At 35.9% G+C, this 23,132-nt stretch overlaps 1 pseudogene; it reads left to right on the forward strand.

The window, feature by feature from the left end:
- Positions 1-17,274: 17,274 nt before the first annotated feature.
- Positions 17,275-19,460, forward strand: LOC109437414 (SAFB-like transcription modulator pseudogene; annotated as a pseudogene).
- The last annotated feature ends 3,672 nt before the right edge of the window (positions 19,461-23,132 follow it).

Consider the following 23,132-nt stretch of genomic DNA (forward strand, 5'->3'; position numbering starts at 1 on the left):
GAAAAGTAAAAACAATTTATCCTGAATAGACAAAAACTAAATCCATAAAAGACTCAGAATGAATTTAGATACCAGCCTTCATGTTTCCTCACTAAAGAAGCACTAATAATTCTTACAATTGTTTAAAGTGGTTATTGGACTAGTTTAGTCTAGCCTGATTTCTCTTTTGTGGGTCCAACATTAATCTCATACGTTATAATTTGTTCTCTGGAATAGATCCTTCTTGCTGCAATTTCTAATTACAAACCATAGAAGTGTCTTGTCATTTTCTTAAGACCTTTGAATACTCAATATTTGCCCATCAATTTCATCCCAAGTCGTTGCCTCCTTCCAATATGCTCTGCAAATATACAGTTGATTTTGGAAGCTCTCCAGCTCTTTAACCTAAAGGCTGTGTATCTAACTTCTCATGAGCAGCTGGAGCCTCTCTGACATATCGATGTCTCGTATGTATGGTGACAGAAAGGACATTGTAAACTCCCTTTGCAATTTGAACTGGACCTTGGAGAAAAAGGAGAACTGAAAGGGATGGGTAAGAAGAAAAAGGATATTCCAAGAAGGGGAAGTAGTATAAACAAAATCATAGATGAATGTATATCCATGACAGTTGAATAAGACAGTAAGGAGGCAGATCTGAACAGAGTAGAGTACATATCCAAGAAAAGTTGAATGAAACCTCCGCCAACCCTGCCAAGAATGTTCTCTCCTTGCCTTTTCATTTAACTCTAACTAGTTGATACATTCTCTTAGAATCCTTTTCCTACCCAGAAAATCTGTGTTTGGTGTCTTCTAATACAGTGTTGGCACCCTGTACTTCCCTAGCAAATATTTATACCTGATAGTATTTTTCTGATTATTCATTTGTCACTTCTTCTGTACCAATAGTTCTCAAACTTTAGCATGTATCAAAATCACCTAGAGCAGGGATCAACAAATGGCTGTTCAAGGACCAAAACCAGCCCAGATCCCTGTCTTTAAATAAAGTTTTATTAGAGCTCAGACACAGTTCTCTTTTTATATATTGTTTATGGCTGCTTTAATGCTATAGCAGCAGAGATTAGTTGTTGCAACAGGGACCTATTGTCCACAAAGCCTTAAATATATATGTCCTTTAATAGAAAATGTTTTCAGACAGCTGACCTAGAGTGCTTCTTAAAAGAGATTGCTCTGCTTCATGTCTAGAGATTCTGATTTAGTAGGCTAAGAGTTGGGCCTAATGTGAATTTCTAACAAGATCCCCGGTGATAACGATGATGATTCTAGTACGGAACAACACACTGAAAATCACGGCCCGAGGCCAACGAATATCAACCTTGGTTAAACATTAGAATCATCTACAGAATTTTTACAAATTGATGTGCCCATCCCTCACCTAGACCAATTAAATTAGAATCACTAAGGGTGAGACTCAGATTTATGTACTTTTTTTATTTCCCCAGGTGATTCCAATATGTGGTCTAGACTGAGAACTCTTGACCTTAAGCTCTGAGAGGGTAGGCTCTCTGTCTTAGACTTAGGCAAGTGCCTAGCATATTGTAAATATTGTAAGAGCTAAAGTAAATGATTCGTGGATGAATTAATACGTTTTCAGGTAAGTAAAATTATGGATAGAACTTTGATGGGGCAATCCACTATTCGACTCAACTGGGTAACTCAGTGTTTTGTAACTTTAAAAATTCCTAAGCTTCATGAATCAACTTTCCCTACCTTCATCCTCTTCAGGGATGCAGCCACATTAAAAAAGAAATGTAACAGGCAGACCACCAAGCTTCCACACAGCTCAGTAGATTTAACAAGAGGTGAGAAAGAACACAACTGACTTAGTCATTTTTAGGTAGCACGCTGAAGTTTGGCTAATTCCCCAGGGTACTAAATCCAACAAAAGAATACATTTTTCATTTATGATGGGCATAGCATTTCTCTCAAACCCCTGAATTAGAAAACTATTGTGAATGTGTATCCTTTTACATAAAGAGACTACCAGAGGGTAGAAGGAGGAGGTCAGATTATTTTTAAAAGTCAACTGCTACATGGGGAATGGGGAGCATGAATTCTCCTAATTTGCCTGTTTCCATGGTAAGAAGAAAAAAATGTTAACAACTTCTTTCAAGTTGTTCTGGGAAGAAAAATACATTAGGTTAAATTTTTCCCCAATATAGGAAATCTAACAGCAAATAGGACAGTCCCTTAAAAAATGAAGTCAGACAGTGATACCATTTCCCTTCCTTTCACACAATCCACTAGTTCTGTACATCAAATGGCTCTGCCTTTGAAAACACTGTTGCAGTAACCAATTCAGCTGGGCAGCAAACATAGTGAGAAGGCAGAGAGAAAGGGGAAAAGGGTAGAAACCAAGCTACATGCTGCCCATTATCTGAAGTTTGGGAGATAATATGGAAGAAAGGCCAATGAACTGAAAGGGAAAATAATGAAATACATATCAAACAGAGAGAAACAAGACTGAAAGTAAAAGAGATTCTGAACACAGGGAAGAAAATTATATCAGTAAATGAGACAGAATAGGGGAGAAAAACATCAAGCTAAGAGAACAGGAAGGGAATAACAAAAACAAAACAAAGCTACAGATAGAGAGATAGATAAATAGATAGATGATTGATAGATAGATAGATAGATAGATAGATAGATAGATAGATAGATAGATGATATTTAGATACATAGAGATGTTTATACAGCTTTATTTTATTTTCCTCAGTAATAGCAGCAAGGAAGATCAGGCTTCTATCAATGAAGCAATGTCCAAAACCCCTACAAATATATGTCCCAGGCTTTGAATCAGAAATTTAGGAGCCAGATACATTAGGAGCCAGCCCTCAAATTGCTTATTGTTGTTTATAACTCAAGTTTTAACACCTGAGTGAAATCATTCACTTTTGAGATCATTACAAAGCCCAAAGTAAACGAGAGCATCCTTTCACGTATTTAGCAACATTTTCATCTTAGTTAATGATGGGCTTATTTAATCATATTATGTTAGATAATAGGGCAAATTTGGATCTTATTCCTGACACCCTTGCATGAAATACTAACCTGATGTTTATAGTGAGTCCGCTTACTTAGGCTTAAAAATACACTCTAGTATTTTGTGCTCTTATCACAAAATAACAAATTTCCACTGCAAAAAGAAATTTTCCAGAACCTGAAACCAAACTAGCTAGTGGCAAATTTTGGCATTTAGGGACTAATACAGGTAGCAGAATTTGGCTTTATATGTAGTTATATGCTATTGTGTAAGACAGCATATAAACATGTAAACAGTATAGCAATACAAAATGGAAATAAAATTGTGATAAAATCAGGACAAAAAAATAATTGTAGAAAAAATAAGATGAAACGAGAGGTAAAGCCAAATGTATATTGTGAAGAAAGGTATACTTGCTGGAAGGAAATAATAAATTTGGTTTCAAGTAAATTAGCAGCCAACATGAAAGGGAAACATAGCCATGCATACAATTTGCATTGTCTTTGAAACTATCTTAAGCCATTCAATAAAGCTCCACTTTTCCTCTTATCAAGAGAATAATTTATCTGTGGTTCCTCATAAGGAGGGTGGTATGAAATGTGGTAAACAATTATCTAAATAACCTTACATGAAATACAACAGCTAGTTTCAAAGAGTAATTTCTTATAAGATCCCATGTGCAGACTTTAAGGCTATACTTTTTTATGATTTCCTGGAATGGAGCTATGGAGCTGTTCTGGTCTCTTATTTTAATTTCAGAGGTGCATGCTAAATATCCTACAAGGACATCCACCTAATAAAAAAAGACAACCCTAACTCCATCTGGGAGCATGCCAAGAGGGTACCAAGGGAAAGTTAAAGTTTCTGATCCATTAAACAAACAAACAAAATCTCATAGACATAGACAACAGTTTAGTGGTTACCAAAGGGTAAAGGAGGAGGAGAGTGGTATATGAAGGTAAAAGGGATCAAATATATGGTGATGGAAGGAGAACTGACTCTCAGTGGTGAATACATGATGTGACACATAGATGATGTATTACAGAAGTGTATACTTGAAACCTGTGTAAATTTACTAACCATTGTCACCCCCATAAACTTTAATTAAAAAAAAATGGCTTTACCCTAAGAGACAAATGGAAGATCAAAGCTATAATAATTTTAACCTGGAAAAAATGTAAGTATGTGTAACCAAATACACACCTCAACTATAAAACCAGTCTTATTATAGCAACTGCAATAGATGTGTTCACAAAATCTCATTTTCTGGGCATACAACCCTCCTTCCTGAATATACAAAAACCTCTTCCCAGCCCTCTTGAAATTTGGCAGGGCTATATGGTTGGCATTCATCAATGAAATGTCATTGTGTCACTTATAGGCTGAAGTAGCAAAAAATCTCTGGACAATTCTATAATCTCTCTCTTCTCCTGTTACGATACCAGGGAAAAGACCTTAGGTTGGGATCATGAAATCATAAGATTGCTAGATTGTTGAGTTATTGCATGGAATACATTGAGAAATTACCCAAACCCCCAGCAGACTTCAACTGAGTGAAAAATAAACTTTTGTTGGGTTAATCCAATGAGATATATTACTGCTACATAAATTTAACCTATCATGACAAATACAGCATCCATATAAAGTTTATTTCCCTTATGAGCTCCATGATAAACTGGTTACAACATGTAGTTCTAAATCACTGAAGGAGTTGATGTACCATATAGGATACTTTCCATGCCAGTAAGTGTAGGGTAACATGTACTATTAAAAAAAGTTTTGATTTTTGAATATTCTGTGAATTCCTTCTTTCTGACACTAAATAGTCCAAAGTTGAGTAAAGCCATTGTATCATTAAGGGTCCTGGCAGGAAACAGATAGCATATATTCAAACGGGCTAATTGAAAAAGATTTATGAAGAGACTTTATAAAAGTGTTCACAGGGTTAAAAAATAATAATAGGGTAAGGAAAACCAACAAGTTCTCGTTAACATCCCAGGCTAGCAAGAGTGTAGATCCATCAGCCTCCTAGAGCTAAAGGGGTAAAGGAGATAACATGGTTTCCATAATCCAGGTAAAGCAGGAGCTCTATCCCTTGGGGGAAAAAAATAAAATCACAGGCAACTTTTGGCCTGATCTGTGTTTTCTACAGCCTTCTGATCTTCTGTAAGTGCATCTCATTCGCTGTATGCAACAAGAAGCCAAAGCAGAGCAGAAGAGAGACTGTTAGTACAGTCCAAAGAGGCCCATCATCCAAGGCACAAAAGAGGGTGGATGTGGGAAGATAACGGATCTGCAGGGAGAAGAGGAGTATAACCAGGACAGCCATTCAAAGCTATGCCATCTTCATATTAGATCATTTTTCTATTTCTGTTCTCTATAGGGGAAGAATAGTACAAAGCAATATTAAATCATTTCATGCAGTCTTATTGTATCCCTACTAGGTATTATTATGTTAATGATAAAAAATACCATCCCTATCAACTCCCAAAGTAGCATTAAGGTAAGGTTTTGTGTAAATAACAATATTTAAAAGTTCATATTGAGCTCATGATTTTAACCCATAGCCTATTTCTCTGTACAAATTTGTACAGAGAAATACTTAATAGGGTTCTGTAATACTTAATAGGTTTCTCCAAAAAGTAATACTTAATAGAGTTCTCCAAAAATTGATAATTAATATGAAAAATGAGTAGTGGAGAAACAAGTTAGGAGATTATCATAATATGTCAATTAAAACTTTCTGAGGTCCCGAGGAAAGATGGAGAGGAACTGGAAAACAAGGACAGATAAGAGAGATAATCTCGAGGTTGAACATATGGACTTAAAGGAATTGATTGTAGAGAATGAAGACATTAAAAAAAGAAAGAAAAGAAAATGCTTTCAATTTGTCTGAGAGAATGAGCCAGAAATCTGCTGGTTCTGATCTGGCGTTTTGTAGCCAATTTGAATGGACCCAATATTTGAGGACCCAGTTTATTTCAAATGTCAAACTAGCCAGCCAACTCCTGGAAGATCAATGTTGTGCATTTAGGAAATCAGACCAAGCTCTTCTCCACTATTCCTCAATTTTCCTTGACAGGGAATTTACCCTCTGACCTGAGATATATAAGCTTTTTTTCAAACCATTCCTATATCTCTGATCCTCAGATTTATTTCATATCTGCTCCCATGTTCTACAGCACAAAATAACAATTCAGGGTATATTCCCTAACAGAGTCTTAGTTGCTTTCCGCTGCAAATGTAAATAATTTATACATGACATTATCTTAGCAAATCATTTGATAACTATTAATAAAATCTTATAGCACTCTTACAGATAGCTTTCTAATAAAAAGAAATATTCATAGAGCCTCAAGCAAAACTGAAAATTGGACAAAGATTGTCTTCAATGTGTCCCTCCTCTGCCGGGCACTACAAGCCTACAAGAGCCTACAAGCTACTCCCATACAGCCCTTGTTTTCCTAACACAAAGGCCCTTCTTGGACCTATAATGTGACCATCTGTGTTCTCAAATTCATTTTCTTACTTCTCAAAATCTAATCCCTCAAGGTAGTAGTATTCATTTACAAAAATAAACAAATTCTGTCTAACTTGTTACCAGGTACTATAGTATCTTAAGCCTAAAGTGTTATAATAAATAGCAGGGGATTTCATGCACTGTGACAGAACAGTGGACAAGATTATTATTTTATTTTTTTTTTAGTAAATGAGTTTGCTTTCTTTTTCGTTGTTTTGTTTTTCTCCAAGTCCACACTATTGAAAATTAGTCTTGGGTATACTTGCTTCAAATACATAGCATGGCAATGGGGTCAAGATGGCAGAGTAGGTAGGTACTGAGCTCACCTCCTCCCATAGACACACTAAAACTACAACTAGTGATGCGTAAGAGGGGCAGAGACACAATCTGGGTGGGACACTAACTCCGATGTGGCAATTCACAAGTAGGAGGTATATCACGACTGTGATGGTCTCCCCTGAGAAGCAAGAAGTCTGAGCATCACAATGTCTCCCCCCAGTCCAGGGACATACACTAGGAAGAGGAGAGCCCACATCTGGCTTTGATAATTGGGGGGGCTTACATCCAAGAGGGTCAAAAGAGTTATAAGAAAATGAGCCTTTAGTCTTAAAGGACCCATGCACATCTCACTCACTACAAGATCCAGGTCAGAGGCAGCATTTTGAAAAGTACCTGGGTCATACATGAAAAACAAAAAAGTATGTTGACTAACTATAAGGTGAATCCTGGAGAGGCAGGGATCAGTGAGGAGCTCTCTCCATGGATGGAAGTTCTCACAGGCACCGCTGTTTCTTTGTTTCTTTTGATGTGCTCTCCTTCCACCTGGTTGGCCTGGCACAGGCAGGTGCCAATTCTGACACGCTCCACTAACCTGGCTAATACTATTCAGCCTCACCTGGCATTTCACTGAGGTTTCACCTTGTCCAACCTGTCCACCCAGGCCACAACCCATCTTAAGCAGCTCCAGTCCTGGCATACACAGCAATTGGCCTCAGCTTACATGTTGCCCCTGTCAAGTGGCACCAATGCTAGCACACATGACAGCCAGCCCTGGCTTGCATTTTAATTCTTCCCAAGTAGTTCCAGACCCCATATATGCAGCAGCTTGCCTTGGCCTGCACCAGCACCCAACCCAAATAGCTCCACAACTGACACACTTAGTAGGGATCCTCTGCTGGCACTGGATCCCCTCCAAAGCAGCTCCCAGTCTCTGGGGTGAGCCCCACATACCAGATCATCTGCATCAGTCAGAGCCAGTACTTGCAGGCAGTTGACATGAGGGTGAACCCCACCCACCAGCATGGAAGCAGAAATTGCAGCTCAACTACAACAGAAGGTCACAGAAGTCACACAGGTGATACCTGCAAAGCACCTAATTCTGGTGACTGGTGTGTATGTGTGTGTGTGGGCGGGGGGGGGGGGTTACGCCACTGGAATGCACAACACACCTTCTACATAGGGCCACTCTTTTAAGACCAGAAGATGTGCTAATCTACCTAATATATAGAAGTAAACAGAAAGATAGGCAAAATGAAAAGACAGAGGAATATGGTCCAAACAAACAGAAAAAAGAAATGAAAAAAGGACAATATCTCTGAAAAGGAACAAAGTGAAACAGACAAGCAATATACCAGATAAAGCAATGGTTAAAAGATGCTCAATGAACTCAGGAGAAGAATGGATAAGCTCAGTGAGAACTTCAATAAAGAAAAAGAAAATATATATAAAAAAAAGAACAATAAGAACTGAAGAATACAAAAACCAAAATGAAAAATACACTAGAGAGAATCAAGAGCTGATTAGATGATACATAAAAATAAATCAGTAATCTGGAAAAAAAAACAGAAATCATATGATTTCAACAGCAAAAAGAAAAAAATAATTTAAAAAATAAGTATAGCTTAAGGCATCTCTGGGACAACATCAAGCATACTAACAACATTCATATCATAGGGGTCCCAGAACGAGAAGCGAGAAAGGGACAGAAAACCAATGTGAAGAAATAATCACTGAAAAATTCCCTAACTTGGTGAAGGAAAATGACATCCAAGTCCAGGAAGCACAGAGAACCTCAAAGAAAATGAATCCAAAGAGACCCACACCAGACTCATCAAATTAAGATGCCAAGAGTTAAAGATAAAGACAGAATCTTAAAAGCACCAAGAGAAAATCAGCTAGTTACATACAAGAGGACCCCGATAAGACTATCAGCTGATTTTTTCAGCAGAAATATTGCAGGCTAGAAGGGATTGGCAAAAAATATTCAGTGATGGAAGAAAGAGAGAAAGAAAAAACAAACTACAACCAAGAAAACTATCCCCAGCCAGCTTAACATTCCAAACTGAAGGAGAGATAAAGAACTTCTCAGACAAGCAAAAGTTAGAGGAGTTCATCATCACTAAAATGACACTACAAGAAATGCTAAAAGGACTTCTTTAACTGGAAAAGAAAATGCCAAAACTGAAAATAAGAAAACATAGAAAGAAAAAAAATCTCACTAATAAAGGAAAACATTTATTAAACGCAGCAAATCAACCAATTATAAAACTACTGTGAAATATAAAAGACAAAAGTAATAAAATTATGTGTATTTATAATAATGAATTAAGGGAGGGACACACACCAAAAAAAAGTGAAAAATATGACATCAAAAAAATAAAATATGTGTGTGTCTGGGGGTTAAGTAAATATTACTTTTAGAATGTGTTCCAAATTAAGCAACTACAACTTAAAATAGACTGCTTTAAACACAGTTTGTTATATGTAAATCTCATGGTAACCACAAACTAAAAACTATCATAGATACAAAAAATAAAGAGAAAGGAATCCAAACAGACCACTAAAGTAGCTCATCAATTCACAATAGAAGGAGGGAAAGAGAGGAAAAAAGGAGCAGAGAACTATTACAACAATCAAAATCTATTAACAAAGTGGCAATAAGTACATGCTTATCAATGATAAATGTAAATTGACTAAATGCTCCAATCAAAAGGCACATGAGTAGGATGGCTGAATGGATAAAACAAACAAACAAACAAACAAACAAAAATATGCAAGACCCATACAGATGCTGCTTATAGGAGACTCACTTCAAATCTAAAGACACACAAATTGAAAGTGCAGTGATGGAAAAAGATATTTCAAGCAAATGGACACAAAAAGAAGCCTGAATTAATATATATATATATATATATATATATATATATATATATATATATATATATATATAAATTTTAAACACTATAAATTGGAATTTGTCTTTAAAATCTGTGTGATATGGCCAATTTTATTCTATATACTTACATGTAGACATATTTGTTCCCTTTTTTTCAGACAAAAAAGACTTTAAAACAAAGTCTGTAACAAGAGACAGAGAAGAACATTATATAATGATAGAGGGAACAATCCAGCAAGACAGTATAACACTTGTAAACATCTATGCATCCAACATGGCAGCCTCTAAATACATAAAGAAAATATTAACAGACATAAAGGAAGATAGTGAAAAAAAAATACAATAATAGTAGGGGCTGTTAACAGCCCACTTACATCAATGGATATAGATCATCCAGACAGAAAAATCAAGGAAACAGAGACCTTAAATGACACATTAGTTGAGGTCAACTTAACAGATATTTAGAGAACGTTCCAACCACAAGAGCAGAACACACATTTTTTTCAAGTGCATGTGGAATATTCTTCAAGATATATCACATGCTAAGCCACAAAACGAGCCTTAATAAAATTAGGAAGATTGAAATCATATCAAGCATGTTTTCCGACCACAAAATTATGAAACTAGAAATCAATTACAAGAAGAAAATTATATAGAAATGGCGGCATGAGGTGAGACTCTTGGAATCTTCCCTGGAATTTACAACAAACAGAACAACTGTAATTCCACAAAGGACTTCCTACACAGCAGAGAGGCAAGACTAAGAGACATGTAACTGAAAACATCTAAAGGTGGGCAATTGGGTGAGTTGGGGAGAGGGAAAGTGGGAAGTGCAGAGATACCAGTCGCACAGGCGTAGGACGCAGATCTAGCTCAGAGCTCTGAACTCCCTGCATTCTGGAGCTACCAAAGCTCCAGGAGAGGGAATAATTCTGATTGCTAGTTCTCCTCTTATGGCCCACAGTCCCTCCTGAGAGATCAGCATATAATGCAGCTGAACCCAACGCTCACGGAAGAGACCTCTGAGCAAAGACTGAGGAAAAAGGGTGAAAACAGAGGTTTAAGCCCTCACTGCCAAGCAGAGGATGCAAGCAAGGCTTAGGCACAGAGCCTAGCCGACCCCTCCCATCCTCCCAGAGATCGTCCTATCCCCACCTGCCATGTGCTAGAAGTGGAACGGTAGCAGTGTCAGATCAAAAGACCAGAATTTGCAGTTCTGAGACTGCAGCCCACAGCCATGGTCTCACAGCCCAACTAGTTCTGGTGAAGTGAAGGGAGTCCTGGGGGCTGTGCTGGTGGCCACTAGCATTGCTAACGGCCACCTCTCAAAGGCCACAACAATCCCCGCCTCCACCTATCTGGACCCATGCCTACAGGGGAAAAAAGAGCCACTGAAACACACAGGCTCTGAATCTGGGGCATGGAAGACCTTTGGAACTTCAGAAGCTTTATTCATCTCCCCACAGAGGTGGTGCCCTGAGACCCAGGCAACCTGCTTACAGAGGAGAAGCCCACCTTTCAGGGAATACCTCCATTGCTTGAGAAGCCAGAACAGTGCAGACAAAATATAACACTAGAGTGTGAGAGCAAATGAAAGGCTGCAGTTGGAGAGAAAATAAAACATTCTACCAATGTCTACTAGAAAGCAAAGGAAAGACCTCTTCTTATGAACCTGTTGCAGAACGCACTCCTGTAGCTGCAAAGGATGAGAAATAAACTCACTAATTGCTATTAGTAACCAAGGTAACAAGACAGCTCAGAAAGAAAATGAAAAGTCTCCAGAAAATGAACTTAAAGACATGGAAATATGTGACTTAAATGACGGAGAGTTCAAGACTGCACTTCTGAAAAAAACTCAATGAGAAGCAAGAAAACACATCAAGCAGTACAATGGACTCAGAAACACAATCAAAGAACAAAGTGAACATTTTACCAAAGAGACTGAAATTTTTAAAAAGAACGAAATAGAATTTCTGGTGATTAAGAACTCAATAAAAGAAATGAAGAATGAAATAGCCAGCTTAGATAATAGAGCTGAACAGATGGAGGAAAGAATCAATGATATCGAACACAGAAATATGGAAATGACACAGATGGAAGAAGAGAGAGACTTGAGAGTTAAAATAAATGAAAACTCTACAAGAACTTTCTAACTCCATCAGAAAGAGCAATATAAGAATAATGGGCATACCAGAAGGAGAAGAAAGGGACAAGGGAACAGAGAATATATTCAAACAAATAGTTGATGAGAACTTCCCAAACATGTGGAAAGAACTGGATCCTTGAATCCAAGAAGCAAATAGAAGACCTAATTACCTCAACCCCAACAGGCTGTCTCCAAGGCACATTGTATTGAACCTGTCAAAAATTAATGACAAAGAAAGAATCCTCAAGGCAGCCAGGGAAAAGAAGACAGTAACCTACAATGGAAATCCCATTAGATTATCATCAGATTTCTCAGCAGAAACTCTACAAGCCAGGAGGGAGTAGAATCAAATATTCAAACTATTGAAAGAGAAAAATTATGAGCCAAGAATAATATATCCAGCAGAGAAATCCTTTGTATATGAAGGAGGAATAAAGATCTTTCCAGACATACAGAAGCTGAGGGAATTTTCTAACACAAGACCAGCACTACAAGAAATACTGAAGGAGGATATTCAACCAGCAAAAATATGAATAATTTGTGACAACAAAAACATAAAAGGGGGGAGAGTAAAGGTCTGAACAGTCATAAGGGAATGGAGAAAGTAAGCATGCTGAAGAAAATGGAATACTCTAAATATCAAACTTTCTTTTACATAAACTTAAGGGTAACAACTCAAAAAAAAAAAATCCAGAACTGAAATATATAATATAATAAAAGAAGAAACAGTGGGGAAAAAATCATAGAATACCACTGCACTGAAATAATAAACAGCAACAAAAAGGCAAAGAAACAATGGAGACACAGTCCTAGCAGTAAACCAAAGATAGCATGACAGGGAATCCTCACATATCAATAATCACCCTAAATGTAAATGGACTGAACTCACCAATAAAAAGTAACAGAGTAGCAGATTGGATCAAAAAACTGACCCAACCCTATGCTGTCTCCAAGAGACACATCTCAGCTACAAGGACAAGCATAGACTCAAAGTGAAAGGGTGGAAATTGACACTCCAAGCAAATGGTATCCAGAGAAAATCAGGTGTAGCAATACTGATATCAGATGAAACAGACTTTAGGATAAAAAAGGTAACTAGAGACAAAGATGGACATTTCATAATAATAAAGGGGACTACATAACAAGAAGACACAACAGTCATCAATATTTACGGCCCCAATCTGAAATATAGCAAGCAACTACTACATGAAGTAAAGGGAGAAATTGACCCCAACACAGTTATAGTTGCAGACCTAAATACATCATTGACAGTTATGGAAAGATCACCCAAACAGAAAATAAATAAAGAAATGAGACATTCGATGAAATGAACATAATTGACATTTATAGAGCACTTCATGCTACGACATTAGACTATATTCTTTTCTAGTGTACATGAAACATTCACAAGGATAAATCATATATTGGGACATAAAACTAGCCTCAGTAAATTTAAGAAGATTGAAATCATACCAAGCATATTCTCTGATCACAAGGCTTGGAAATTGGATATCAACCGTAAAAAGAAAGCAGGAAAAAACCACAAATACGTGGGGATTAAACAACATACTTTTAAAGAACGACTGGGTCAAAGAAGAAATTAGAGGACAGATCAAAAGATACATAGAAAGAAATGAGAATGAAAATACATCCTATCAAAATTTGGGGGATGCATAGAAAGCAGTTTTAAAAGGGAAATTTATATCATTACAGGCCTATCTCAAGAAAGAAGAAAAATCCCAGATAAATAACCTCATGTTATACCTTAAAGAACTAGAAAAAGAAGAACAAAAGCAATCCAAAGTCAGCATTAGGAAAGAAATAATAAAAATCAGAGCAGAACTAAATGAAATAGAGAACAAAAAGACAACAGAAAAAATTAATGCAACAAAGAGCTGGTTCTTGGAAAAGACTAATAATATTGACAAACCATTGGTTAGACTTACTAAGATAAAAAGAGAAAAGATACAAATAAACAAAATCAGAAATTGAAAGAGAGGAAGTTATCACGGATGCAACAGAAATACAAAGGATCATCCAAGAACACAATGAAGGACCCCATGCTACCAAATTCAATAACTTAGAAGAAATGGACAAATTCTTAGAAAGATAAAGCCTTCCTAGGCTGAATAAGGAAGAACTGGAAAATCTAAATAGACCAATCAACAGTAACGAAATTGAATCTTTCATTAGACACCTTCGCAAAAGCAAAAATCTGGGACCGGATGGCTTCACTAGTGAATTCTACCAAATCTTCAAAGAGGATCTAATACGAGTGCAGCTCAAACTCTTCCAAAATATTGAAGAGACAGTACTCCCTAACTCATTTTATGAGGCCAACATTACCAAAACCTGGTAAGGATAACACAAAAAAAGAAAATTACGGACCAATATGTCTAATGAATACAGACACAAAAATCCTGAACAAAATTCTAGCAAATCGAATGCAACAATGCATTAAAAAGATTACTCATCACAACCAAGACGGGTTCATCCCCGGGGCACAAGGATGGTTCAACATACGCAAACCCATCAATGTTATACACCACATAAAAAAAACAAATAAAGGACAGAAATCTTACAATTTTATCAATTGATGCAGAAAAAGCGTTTGACAAGACACAACATCCATTTATGATTAAAACACTTAACAAAATAGGTATAGGAGGAAAATATCTTAACATAATAAAGGCCATACATGACATACCCTCAGCTAGTCTCATAATTAATGGTGAAAAACTGAAACCCTTTGCTCTATGTCCAGGAACACGACAAGGCTATCCCCTATAACCTCTGCTTTTCAACAGAGTATTGAAAGTCCTAGCCAGAGCAATCAGGCAAGAGAAAGAAATAAAAGGTATCCAAATTGGGAATGAAGAAGTTAAAGTGTCACTTTTTGCAGATGACATGATGCTATATATAAAAACCTAGAGACTCCCCCAGAAAACTATTAGAAACAATAAATGAATGCAGTAAAATTGCTGGCTACAAAATCAATGTACAAAAGCCCATTGCATTCTGATATACTAACAATTAAATCTCAGAAACAGAAATTAAAATAAAATTATTTTGCAATTGCAACAAAAAGAATAAAATACCTAGGAATAAATTTAACCAAAGATGTGAAAGACCTATATGTTGCAAACTATAAGACATTTTTAAAAGAAACTGAAGAAGACACACACAAAAAATGGAAAGACATTCCATGTTCGTGGATTGGAAGAATGAGCATAGTTAAAAGGCCGTATTACCCAAAGTAATATACAGATTTTATGCAATACCCACCAAAATCCCAATGGCATTTTTTAAAGAAATAGATTTTTAAAATCATTAGATTTGTATGGAACCACAAAAGACCCCGAATAGCCAAAACTATCCTAAGAGAAAAGAGCAATGCTAGAGGTATCACACTCCCTGACTTCAGCTTGTACTGCAGGGCAACAATAATCAAAACAGTATGGTATTGACAGAAAAACAGACACACAGACCAATGGAATAGAATTGAGAACGCAGAAAGGAAAACACATAAATCTGAACAAATAATTTTCGACAGGAACCCAAAAACATACATGGAGAAAATACAGCCTATTCAACAAATGTTGCTGGGAGAATTGGAAAGCCACGTGTAAAAGAATGAAACTAGACTGCTGTCTGGCACCATGTAACAAAATTAACTCAAAATGGATCGAAGACATAAACATAAGACCTGAAACAATAAACTGTATAGAAGAAAACATAGGTCCTAAACTTATGGACCTTGGGTTCAAAGAGCATTTTATGAATTTGACTCCAAAGGCAAGGGAAGTAAAAGTTAAAATAAATGAATGGGACTATACCAAATTAAGAAGCTTCTGCACAGCAACAGAAACCATCAACAAAATAAAGAGCCTAACAACCAAATGGAAGAAGATTTTTGCAAGCAATGCCTCCAATAAGGGGCTAATATCCAAAATGTATAAGGAACTCATACAACTTAACAACAACAACAAAAAACAAAAAATCCAATTAAAAAATGGGCAGAGGAACTGAAGAGACATTTCTCCAAAGAGGATATACAAATGGCCAATAGGCATATGAATAAATGCTCAACATTCACTCATATGAATAAATGCTCAACATCAGAGAAGTGTAAAAAACATCTCAATGAGATATCACCTCACACCAGTTAGAATGGCTATCATCAACTATACAAATAGTAACAAGTGTTAGAGGGACTGTGGAGAAAAAGGAAACCTCATACACTGCTGGTGGGAATGCAGGTTGGTGCAGCCACTATGGAAAACAGTGTGGATGTTACTCAAAAAATTAAGAATAGAATTACCATATGACCCAGCAATCCCTCTCCTGTGTATCTCCCCAGAAAATCTAAAAACATTTATCCATAACGACATGTGTGCTCCAATGTTCATTGCAGCTTATTTTACTGTGGCCAAGACATGGAAACAACCAAAATTTCCTTTGATAGATGAATGGATAAAGAAGCTGTGGTATATATACACAATGGAATACTATTCTGCCATAAGAAAAGTTGAAATAGTAACATTTGCGACAACATGGATGGATCTTGAGATTATAGTGCTCAACGAAATAACTCAGACAGAAAATGTCGAGACCATATGATATAACTGGCATATAAAACTGAAAACAACAACAACAACAACAACAACAACAACAAAAATAAAGAAACAAAAACTCATAGCCACAGACTATAGTTTAGTGGTTACCAAGTGTAAAGGGGGAGGGGCATGACTGATGAGGCTAAAGGGGATCAAATGACGGACAGAGAACTGACTCTGGGTAGTGAACACACAATGTGATGTATAGATGATGTATTACAGAATTATACACCTGAAATCTCTGTAACTAACTTTATGAACCACTGTCACCCCAATAAACTTGAAGAAAAAAAGGTGCAGAAGTTGAGGTGTTTATTTCAAATACACTGTACTAATTTTTGACCAATAAAGATATTTTAATCCCAAAAAAGAAGAAAAATATGAAAAATGCAAACGTGGTGGTTAAACAATATGCTACTAAATCATCAATTGTTTGACAAAGATATCAAAGAGTAGCTCAAAAAATATCTTGAGATAAATAAGACTAGTAGAACAATATTCTAAAATCTATGGGACATATCAAAAGCAGTTCTAAGAGGTAAGTTCATAGAGATCAAACCTACCCTAGAAACAAGATAAATCTCAAACAAACAATCTAAGCATACACCTAAAGAAACTACAAAAAGCAGATGGGACAAGGCAGATTGGGAAGCCACAGTCAGAGCCTGCACATGAGGGGTCAGCAAGGAACCTTCTGCAGAGCCTCTGGCCCTGCAATACAGGCCAGGCCAGGTCTGCAACTGGCTGCCACAACCCAGTGGGACCCCTCCCTCTTCTGCAATGTCCCCCCAAGGCTGCAAGGGCTGCAAATGCCAGTGCGGCCTCCCAAGGGCAATCATGGAAACTCAGGAGTCACTTGCTCCCCAGCCTATAGTGATGGTTATTGAAGAGGAAGATGGCAATCCACATAATGTTGAATTAACTGTTTCAACTAATGCTCCAAACAAGAAATCAACCAAAGTCAAAGGTAAAAATCAGGAAGAAGGTGAGTTAAGTGGAGATGCTTCTGTGGAAGATGATGCTTTTGTCAAGGGTGGTGAGGACAAAGAAAATCAGAAATCTCTTCAAAGGAATCTAAAGACAGCAAGACATCACCTAAAGATAACAAAGGAAGTACAAGTAGTACTACTGGTATCAGTGGAAGCTCTACTAAAAATATCTGAATTAGTGGACTTTCTTTTAATACCAAAGCTGCTCATTTAAAGAACCTGTTTGGCAAATATGGAAAGGTTCTGAGTCCAAAGGTAGTTACAAATGCTCAAAGTCCTGGGGCAATGTGCTATGGCATAGTTACTATGTCTTCAAGCACAGAGGTGTGCAAATGTATTGCACATCTTCATCTCACATCTTCAACTGCATGGACAACTGATTTCTGTTGACAAAGTTAAAGGTGATCCTTCTAAGAAAGAATTGAAGAAAGAAAATGATGAACAGAGTAGTTCAAGAAGGACTGGAGACAAAAAAGAAAATATATGAGTGATAGAAATAGCAAGACACAGACTTTCTCAAAGAAGAAGAGAAAATGTCATCTGAGAAATCTGGGAAAAAAAGAAAAGGAAAGCAAGGATACCAAGAAAATAGAAGGTTCAGAGTCCCGGACAATTGGTAGTACTAGACCAAACTAAAGAAGATAACTGTAAGCCATAAAGAAGAGGAAGATATGAGAAAAATCATGGAAGAATCAAGGAAAAGGAGAGAGCTAGCTTAGATTTTTAAAAAAGGGACAAAGACCACTGAAGGAAAGACATTTTACCTTTTGAAAAGATTAAAGAACAAAGACTGAGAGAACATTTAGTTCGTTTTGAAAGACTGCGACAAGCAGTTGAACTTCATAAACAAAGAGAGATTGCAGAAAGAGCATCAAAAGTGAGAACACATTAGAATAATTCATGAACAGGAAGAATGAGACCACTTACAGAGAGAGAAAGAGAGAGATTCTAGAAATTGAAAGGCAAAAACTAGAGAGGGAGAGACAATAGAACACGAACACTTGGAAAGGGAATGCATTCATATTGAATAGAAATGTCATAAGAAAGCTGAATGTGTTGCTTTGCTCGAGAATGAGAGGAACTGAGAAGACAACAGCAGCAGCTTCATTAGGAACAAGAAAAAAGGAATTGTTTGATATATGCATGTGATGTAGATCACAGGTGAGATGATCCTTACTGGAGCAAAAATAAAAAGTTCTATCTAGATACAGATGCATGATTCAGTCATGGATCTGACTACTCTCACCTACAGAACAGTTTTAATGACCTTGATCACTGAGAGAGGACAGGTTTCCTGAGAGTTCAAAAGCACAATCTTCATCTTTTGAAAGGTAAGAATATTTTATTGGTCAAAGTGAAGAGAAAAAAACACATCCTACTACATGAAGAAAAAAGATCCAGGTTTTGAAATGTATCCCAAACATTTCAGAGATTCCAGAACAAATGAGCCTCCACCACCAATAAACGAACTTAGAGAAACAGACAGGCCAAGTACTAGGGGAATGAGATGAGAGGAGAACTATAATCATTCATGACAGACCCAATATCATTCACCCTAGACATCTAAAAGAAGCAGGGCTCAATCCATCTAGACCAATCACCTGGAAAATGAAGGAGGCATGTCCAACAACAAGTGGGAAACAAGAATTGAAAGTCCAGAACAATCTGGGAGAGATGTGTCAGGACACAGTGTAAGAAAGGCTTCCCCTGGGAGTCACAGCAATGCTTCAGGCTATGGAAACAGAGAGGGAGACAGACTCATCACAGATTGAGGAAGTGAAGCACAGCACTATCCTGAAGAACAACATGTGGTTGAATGCCATGGACTGAACACAAGTGGACCAAGGAAAGAGTGTCATGGTCCACCTTCTCAAGGGCCTGGCTATCATGATGCAAGGCGAATGGGTGATAGCCAGACAGGGGCAGGCATGATAAGCCAACATGCAATTAATGCATCCCCAATTAATAATATCGGACAAATCAGTGGCAATGCCATGCTCTGGATTTAAGCCATTTAAGGGTAGACCTCCATGATGAGTCTGAAAATTAGTTATCTGCCATAGTTTCAAGATAATGTATTGAAATTTCCTGTAAATTTTACTTGACTACTTATGAAGAGGACCTCTGACTTGCTTGAGTGTTCTGTTGGACTTTTTTTCTCCTTTTTAAAAATTTAACATGGTTGTTTTTCTCAATTTTGGAGATGTTTAAATAATTCTGTTGTAACTTTTAATAGTTTTGTATATCATTCAACTTTTTTCTTGCAGCACCAAGACATTAGAAAAGATTGAAATCAAAACCATTTTGTTTAATGCTGTGTGAATATAAACAGTAGTTTGAAGCTGTGTGGTAGTAGTGTACTTTGCAGCACTAGCTCTGTGGTATCAGACTCTAGAGTTACTTCTTGTCATCAAGCACTTTCAGCCTCCACTTTGAAGGCTATCTAAGCTTAAAAGGTCTGCTGTATAATTTTTAGAGAATGAGATTTATCCTTGCATTTCTGAAAATTATGTAACCTATGGTTCAGAAGGCACTGTTACATTAAGTACACCCATGTATCCTGGTTTTAAAAATATAATATTTTTTTAAATAAACCTTCCTAGTCTATTAAGAAAAAGAAACTACAAAAAGTGCAAAAGTTAGTAAAAGGAAGAAAATAATAAAGATCAGAGTGGAAATTTATGAAATAAAAACTAAAATATAATAGAGAAGATCAATGGAACTAAGAGCTAGTTCTCTGAAAAGATAAACAAAATTGACAAAACTTTATCCAAACTCATCTAGGAAAAAAGGGACATGGCTAAAACAAATAAAATCAGAAATGAAAGAGGAGAAGTTACAATCAACACCACAGAAATACGAACGATTATAAGTGAATACTACGAACAACTATACATCAACAAATTGACAATCTGAAAGAAACAAATACATTTTTAAAATGTACAATCTTCCAAGACTGAACCAGGAAACAAACAGAAAATCTGAACAGACTGATTACTAGTAACAAAATTGAATCAATAATAAAAAAACTCCCAACAAACAAAAGTCCAGGACCAGATGGATTTACAGGGATATTCTGCCAAACATTCAAGGAAGGAACTAATACTTATCCTTCTCAAACTATTCCAAAAAATGGAAGAAAATCAAATACTTCCGAATTCATTTTATGAATCCAGTATTACTCTGATATAAAAACCAGACAAAGACATTACAAAAAAAAAAATTACACAATATTCCTGATGAACATGGATGCAAAAATTCTCAATAAAACATTAACAAACAAAATTAAACATTACATTAAAAGGATCATACCCCCTGATCAAATGTAATTTATTTTAGGGAGGCAAGGATGGTTCAATACCCACAAATCAATCAATGGAATACACATTAACAAAACAAAAGATAAAAACCATATAATCATTTCAATGGATGCAGAAAAGGTGTTTGAGAAAATACAACATCAATTTATGATTTAAAAAAAAACTCTCAAAAAAGTGGAAATAGAGGAAACATATCTCACCAAAATAGAGGATATATATATAAAACAAACCCACAAGTTACAACATACTAAACGGTAAAAAGCTAAAAGCCTTTTCCTAAAATCTGGGGAAAACAAACAAGGATGCCCACTTTCACCACTTTTATTCAATATAGCATTCGAAGTTGTAGCCACCACAAATATTTAGAAGAAAAAAAAAAAGAAATAGAAAAGGAATCCAAATTGTAAAGGAAGAAGTAAAACTGTCACTGTTTGCTGATGGTATGATCCTATATATCAAAAACCCTTAAGTCTCCACTAAACAACAATTACAAGTAATAAATTAATTTGGTAAAGTTGTAGCATTCAAAATTAATATACAGAAAACAGTGGTGTTTCTATATACTAACAATGAACTATCAGAAAGAGAAATTAAGAAAATATTTCCATTTACAATTGCATCAAAAATAAAATAAAATAACTGGAATAAATGTAACCAAGGAAGTAAAAGACCTATCCTTTGAAAACTATAAGACACTGATGATAGAAACTGAAGATAAGACAAAAAACGGAAGGATATACCAGGTTCATAGATTGGAAGAATTAATATTGTTTCAATGTCCATATTATTCAAAGAGATTTACAGATTCAATGTAATCCCTATAAAAATACCAACGATGTTTTTCACAGCACTAGCACAAATAATTGTAAAATTCTTATAGAACCAAAAAAAAAGAAACCCAAATAGCCAAAGCAATCTGAAAAACAAGAACAAAACTGGAAGTATCGTGCTCCCTGACTTCAAAATTCATTACAAAGTTACAATCAAAACAGTATGGTATTGGCACAAAAATAGATACATAGATCAGTGGTGTAGAATGGAGAGCACAAAAGAAAACCCATGCTTATATGTACAAATAATCTATGACAAAGGAAGCAATAACACAAAATAGGAAAGTGACAGTTTCTTCAATAAGTAATGTTGAGAAAAGTGGACAGATGTACACAAAAAAGAAATTAGACCACTTTCTCACACCATATACAAAATAAACTCAAAATGGATGAGAGACTTAAATGTAAGACCTTAATCCATAAAAGTCCTAGAAGAAAACATAGCCAGTAAACTCTTTGACATTGCTCATATATATATATATATATATATATATATATATATATATATATATATATATATATATTTATATATATAAATATATATATATTTGGTATATCTCCTTTGGCAAAGGAAACAAAAGAAAAAATTAAAAACTGGAACTATATCAAACTAACAAGCTTTTTTCACAGTGAAGGAAACCATCAAGAAGATGAAAAAGCAATCTACTGAATTGGAGAAATTATTTGTAAATGATATATCTGATAAAGGGTGAATGTCTAAAATACAGACAGTGCCAAAAAAAGTATTCACATTTTAAGAAAAGAAAACTATATTAAATTTTAATGCTCAATATATACCAATAACAAAAGATGAATACAAGTCATGTTTGACTTGTGCACTTATAAGAGGTGCTCAAAGTAGTTACCATCAGCGTCCAGACACTTCTGATTATGGCAAACTAGTGCTTGAGCAACATTAATCAATGTGCCCACTTGCATAAATTTTTTGGCACGCCCAGTAAATAAAAGACTCATACAACACCACATAATAAAAAAAATCCAATTTTAAAAAGGGTCAGAGGACTAGAATAGACATTTCTCCAAAGAAGACATACCCATGACCAACAAACATGTGAAAGATGCTCAACATTATTACTTATCAGGGAAATTCAAATTAAAACCACAATGAGATATCACATCACATCTGTCAGAATGACTCCTATCAAGAAGACAACAAATAAAAGTGTTGGCCAGAATGTGGAGAAAAGTGAACGCTTGTGCACTGTTGGCAGGATTGTATATTAGTGCAGCCACTATAGAAACCAGTATGGAGATTCCTCAAAAAAATTTAAACTAGAACTACCATAAAACTCAGCAATTCCACTTCCAAGCATTTATCCAAAGAAAGCAAAAAGACTTACTAGAAAAGATATATGTGCCTCTATGTCCATTGCAGCATTGTTTACAATAGCCAACATATGGAAACAACTTAGGTATTCATCAACAGATGAATGTACAAAGAAGTGAGATAGATAGATATATATAGATATATATATAGATATATATATATATATATATATATATATATATATATAATGGAATATTTCTCAGCCATA

The sequence above is a fragment of the Rhinolophus sinicus genome, chromosome 18 (genome assembly GCF_057876585.1).
Source record: "Rhinolophus sinicus isolate RSI-liver-muscle chromosome 18, RSI-T2T, whole genome shotgun sequence".
In the NCBI taxonomy this organism is placed as follows: domain Eukaryota; kingdom Metazoa; phylum Chordata; class Mammalia; order Chiroptera; family Rhinolophidae; genus Rhinolophus; species Rhinolophus sinicus.